Source organism: Rissa tridactyla, chromosome W (genome assembly GCF_028500815.1).
Source record: "Rissa tridactyla isolate bRisTri1 chromosome W, bRisTri1.patW.cur.20221130, whole genome shotgun sequence".
NCBI lineage: Eukaryota > Metazoa > Chordata > Aves > Charadriiformes > Laridae > Rissa > Rissa tridactyla.
In genome coordinates this window covers 30,121,217-30,127,371 of record NC_071496.1, presented here as the reverse complement: position 1 = coordinate 30,127,371, position 6,155 = coordinate 30,121,217, and positions in this window count along the sequence as shown.

Here is a 6,155-nt window from a genome sequence, read left to right as displayed (position 1 = left end):
GGAATTCCCTGGGTACTCCTCATTTTGGTCCATAACCCCAAGGCTGGCTCGCTCACACTCCTCCAGTCTCCTGTCCCTGAAGAGACCACCACCAAGCTCTTCTCTGAGCTCCTTTCCAGCTCACACACTGTTGCGTGGCCTCAAGCTTCCATGAGTCCTGGCTCCCTGTGCTGTTGCAGCTCTCCTGGGCAGACGTTCTTTCAACTCTGTGGTTTATACGTCCTCTCTCTCTCTGCTTCTCTGGACAGAGGAGAGTGATTGCTCTACAGTCCAACACAATCGGTGTTCTGGGAATGGGTGCTGTCACCCAGGATGTTCTTCACCACCTGACTGGGGCCAGTTGGCCCAGAGCTCCATGGCAGATCCCTTCCCAGGAACCATTACGCTCAGCACTACAGGACAGTGCTTGGTGCATCTATCTGTATTACCCCAGTAGAGGAGCAACACTGATGGGTTTCTGGAAGCTAGGTCTCTCCTAAGATCTATTCAGGAACATCAGTACACCAAGTCCAGCTGTCTTCCATACAGCTTTTGTGAGCTTAATGGGGTAAAGCCTTCTAGCAAACTTGCAGCAAGAGGAGCAGCAGCACTGTCACGTCCTCCCTGTTTCCTTGGCAGTTTCCTGGGCTTTGGAAACCAGGCACTTTTTTTGTCCCTGTGAAGCCAGCAAAGGTGCAAGGACTCATGAATACAAACTCGACATGGCATGATCTATGGGAGGTGATGAGCTCTAGCTCTGTGAGACCATTCTCTAGGCTTCCAAGAGTACATCATGTGTGGGCTGTGCGTACTCTGCATACACTGCTCTAGTCCTTGCAGCAGGACTAAGTCTCATAGAGTCATCTCAACACATCTTAAATGCTTTCTAATACAGATTTCCTGCTATAGCATACAGCAGATGTGTACATTTTGCCCATAATAAAGACAGCAAGCTACATACCTTCCTCTCAGTCAGGCTGAGGCCTCAAGGTAGTTGATTTAATCATCCTAAACATGATTGATGGACTGTTTCCTGAAGGTCCAATTTGATCATCAATGAACTAACAGGACTCAGACCGTTGGACTGAAGAGAGAAAACCCCAAACCACCTGCAATTTACAATCAGTTTTATTTCTGATAGGGAAGAACACTGAGGGCTCAAAACCATCCACAAAACCACAAGGAAAGGAGTAGCTTTTGAGGATCAGGCTTCGTGGAAAGCATTGCTAACGTATCTACCATGTTCCCCTACAGTAAAGTCTATTCCTGTGTCAGACCTCACAAATAACAGAAATATATTTGGGGCTTACCCCTGTCCCTATCCCATACCTGTCTTTGAGGGGCCTCAGTGTGGGGCGTACCTACAGATCATCAGACACAGCCATAGGGATAGGGGTGGGCTGAGGCCAGGTTGGGATGTCATCCCACAGGTGTGCGTGGGGGGTGTGTGTCAAGATCAGGCCTGGGGAGGATAACCCGGTCAGACCCAGCCCTGGGATGGCTGGGCAGGGATCTTCTTCCTGCACAGCACCAGCATGTGACCCCGTGTGATCTGGGGGGCTGGCTCCCCACATGTTGCTGCTTCATCTCCAAGATGCAGTGTCTGCCTCAGTCAGGGCTGCAGCCTGTGCTGCCGGAGCCCAGAGGCTCTTCTGGCAGGGAGAGCTGGAAAATGCCCACTGGATCCCGGCCAGAGCCCAGCCCCAAGCCCTGCTGTGGGGTCTTCCTCACCCGTCTAGCAACCTTCCCAACCCCACCAGCCCTGCACCTTCTACCACGCAGGGATCTTGCAGCACCGTCAGGGGGACAAATGCCAGTGCACCATGCCACCCTGACCTTAGGAACCCCCCCCAGTCCCTTCCCGAGGTGATGATAAAACCCAGACATCCCAGTCCCCTACAGCACATCTCCCCCAGAGCTGGGGGGAGAACCCCAGACCTATGGGCAGAAGGAGGGTAAAGGGAGCCCCAATAGAGCTGGGGTGAAGAGGGATCCCTCCAGGGTGACAGCTTGGGCATGACGGGTAATCACAGTCTTCCTTGGGCCCAGCAAAACATCTAGGAGGTCTGCAGGGAGCTGTGCTGGCCTGGGAGAGGGGTGGCATTAGGGCATCTTTGCTGTCACCCGGTTGGTGGCAGCAGCCGGGGCAGGGACTCCCTCTTGTGGCACTGGCCATCCAAGGCTGCCATCTCTGCTCCCAAGGTAGCTTATGGAGCCGCAAACTCTACCCGTGGCCTGGCCTCCCCCAGGACAGGTGAGCTGAGAGCAGAGGTGTGAGGGTGAAGACCCCAGCAGGGTACAGGGGTCAATCCTGGGTGCTGGGCAGAGCTGTGGCAGGCCCTGGGGGTTGGATAACCATCCCTCCTTCCCCTTTGCTCTGACTGCTACAGCAACCTCTTTCCAGGGGAGGGAGCAGGACCTGCTGCTTGCTTTACATAGTGAGCATCTCCCCACCTTTCTGAGTCCATCTGTGCATGCCCCCCCGCCATGCCCCTCTCCCCAGAAGCATGAACCCAAGCCAAGCAAGACTCTCTGCCCTGGCACTGCCACCTTGACGCGTGTCCCTCTGCAGTACCAGCCAGCCTACGGCCCCGTTCCCAGCCTGCCCAGGCCTGTCTGACCTTGTGCTGCAGCCCACACGTCTCCCAAATACACCCTCACTCCCCTTCGCTCTCAGACTGCAACCCTCTTCCATCTGTCTGTGCACTTGCTGACTGCCCAGAAAGATATTTTTAGCACACAAAATTGGACATAAGCAGGTCACAGCTGGGAGCAGGGTGGAGTAAGGCTGGAGGGATGCGGGATGTTGCATTTTGGTTTGAGGAAGATGTGCTCAGAAATGGGGTTTCCAGCTCTGACCTCCAAGCAGTTCGACATCTGGTCCAGCCGTTCCTGCTCCCATCCCCAGGGCCATCTTCAGCACATCCCACCCTGGTTGTTGGACAGGGAACCTGGCTAAGCCCAGGAGGTGGGAATTGTAAGATTTGGAGTGACATCTCAGGCCAGACTAGCTTCCCCCCAAACCCTGCTGCCTGAAGGTGCCACTTTCAGGGAAGGCTCTCTGCACCAAGACCAATACTTCTGACCTGTTCTTTCTGCTCCCATGTTTCATACCAACATCACTCTTTCTACCCTCTGGCAGGGGTGGCATATTGTGCCTGTGGTCTCTCTCACTGCCTGAGTGGAGCAGCTCTCTATCTCCTAAACAAATCCTTCGCCCTGCCGCTCCTTCATTGCACAAGCCTCTGCATTGCTCCTGTTCAAACGCTCCACCCAATCCCATATGCTGGCCCCACAAGCCCTGCTGGCTCCCCTAGCCTTCAGCCTCTGACCAAGGCTTGTTGTGGTGTGATGCTGTTCCCCACAAAGGCTGGGCAGGTGGAGGAGAAGGGGGGAGAAGGGCACTGTGTCCTGGTAAGTCAGTGTGAGTGGTGGGGATGGCACAGTGCCCAGAGCCCAGGGAGCAGCTGCCCTTTGTTGTATAAATACATGCATAAAGTCACATGCATTTCCAGCCCAGGATCAAGGCAAGGGGAAGATCCTGAGCAGATCTACAGCAGTGCCACAGCTGACTTGGGGGCAAAGGGAAGGTCCTACCTCATGCAACAACCTCCTGTGGGGAATCCCCACTTAGCCTGGCCCATTCCCCTTTGGCCAGTTGAAATCTCACGTACCCAGGGCCATGAGACAAGCCGGATGGGGAGGCAGGTTCCCAGGTGGGAGGCAATGGGGAGGGAGGGTGGATGCTGCTTCACCCCGGCCATGGGGGAAGTCAAGTCTCTGGCTGGCCTGTGATGGTCCTTCTTTGTGCGAGTCCAGGCTACAGGGCATCCACACGGATGCTCCTGAATGTCCCATGAGAAAGAAGGCTCATGGGAAGCTCCCACAGAAGGCTGTGCCACCATACAGAGAGACCTAGACAGGCTGGAGAGTTGGTGTAAGAGATGGACTGTAACTTCCCTGACGAGGGGCAGAAGGCCCTCCAAGCCTTCAATGGAATGCCTCAAACACTCGCAAGGAAATAAATAATGCAGGCCTGGCCTTCAAAGAACTGATAAGGCTAACATTTCTGGCGCCTGAAAGCGTGGGAGAACTGTCTTGTGAAGACAGGATAGTTCTGCCACTCGTGTGGTGAGCTCGCTAGTTCTCAGTTCTCAAGGCCGTTGCGTCCGATGAGTGACCTTTGCTTCATTATCCGTGAAATGCATATGAAAGCGCACACCCTGCATATGCTAATGAAGATTATAGACATCATGCTAAACATGTATGACTATGGCACTCGTCTCTCCACCCAAATCATGCTACACGTCACCTGGGGAGAAGGGAGAAACCTGAGACGAGGCTGTCCTCGGCAAGGGGGGTGGACCCTGATAATTCAGCAAACAGAAAAGGGGAAAATGAGGGGGGGAACAAAGAAGAAACAGAAGAAGAAGGTAGTGCCTGGGAAGATTCTTCCCAAGAAAGAAGACCATGCCTCGGAAGATTTTTCCGAAGAAAGAAGACCGTACCTCCGAAGATTTTTCCAAGAAAGAATAAGATTATGCCTGGGAAGATTCCCTGAAAAAAGATGCTGGAACCAGGACCTGTGATCTTTTTATCTCTGTCTTTTTCTCTGTCTTTTCCTTTCTCTTTCCCTCAGTTTCTCTTTTCTCTTAGATTTGTTAAGTAGTGACCTTAAGTACGACCTTAAGTACCGCTTGCCATAAGTTGTCCTATACCTGTTGTTAAGTAACACAATGCATACCTCACCACTTGCCATAATTTGTTATATACCTAACCAGTTATCGTGGACTTGTTAAGATCTATGCTAACCATTTTGGGAAGTTAATAAATGTTTCTATATGGACCTTGAGAGTTATCTCACCTTAGTCCGCGCCGTTGGGAATTTATGAATCCTAAGTCACGTACCCCCCCTCTTTCCTGAGAGTGTGACGTGACAGTTGGGCCGAGAGAAGCCTTATGAAATTCAACAAGGGCAAGTGTAGGGTGCTGCACCTGGGGGGGAATAACCCCCTGCACCAGGACAGGTTGGGGGCTGACCTGCTGGAGAGCAGCTCGGTGGAAAGAGACCTGGGAGTCCTGGGGGACAACAGGATGACCATGAGCCAGCAATGTGCCCTCGTGGCTAAGAAGGCCAATGGCATCCTGGGGTGCATCAAGAAGAGTGTGGCCAGCAGGTTGAGGGAGGTCATCCTCCCCTTCTACTCTGCCTTGGTGAGGCCGCATCTGGGGTACTGTGTCCAGTTCTGGGCTCCCCGGTTCAACAGGGACAGGGAACTGCTGGAGAGGGGACGGCAAAGGGCTACCAAGATGATGAGGGGACTGGAGCACCTCTCTTATGAAGAAAGGCTGAGGGACTTGGGTCTCTTCAGTCTGGAAAAAAGACGGCTGAGGGGGGACCTTATCAACGCTCATAAATACTGAAAGGGTGGGTGTCAGGAGGATGGGGCCAGGCTCTTTTCAGTGGTGCCCGGCAACAGGACAAGGGGTAACAGGCACAAACTTGAGCATGGGAAGTTCCATCCAGACATGAGGAGGCACTTCTTTACTTTGAGGGTGGCAGAGCCCTGGCACAGGCTGCCCAGAGAGGTGGTGGAGTCTCCATCTCTGGAGACATTCAAAACCCGCCTGGATGCGTTCCTGTGCCACCTGCTCTGGGTGACCCTGCTCTGGCAGGGGGTTGGACTAGATGATCTCCAGAGGTCCCTTCCAACCCTATGATTCTATGATTCTGTGAAAGGACTTGCCATACATCATGGTGTGACTTACGTCCCAGGTGCAGGAATGGCGGTGACACACTTGGCTCACCCACAGCTTACAGCACCAGGTCTCTCCTGGCTGTAAGTACCCCAGGAGACCAGTTTGTCCAGTGCTGGCACAATGAGTCACTGCAGAACAAGGGCTCAGCAGGGTGGGGTGACCAGCCACCCGTGGCACAGGTGGATAGAAATTAGGCCACAGTAATCAAAGTTATTAATGTGTTGTGGTGGCATGCAGGTGCTGCCTGGGAACAGGGCTCCAGCGTGCAGGGCACAGCAGGATCAAATCCCTGCCCCATTCATCTCAGCTCTGCCTTTTGCTGAAGCCTGCAGAGACCCCAGGTTAAGGCAGCACTGCCACCACTTGCCCTGGATCAAGTAGCATTTGCTTCTGCTGCTGCTGGCCTGGGAGCATCG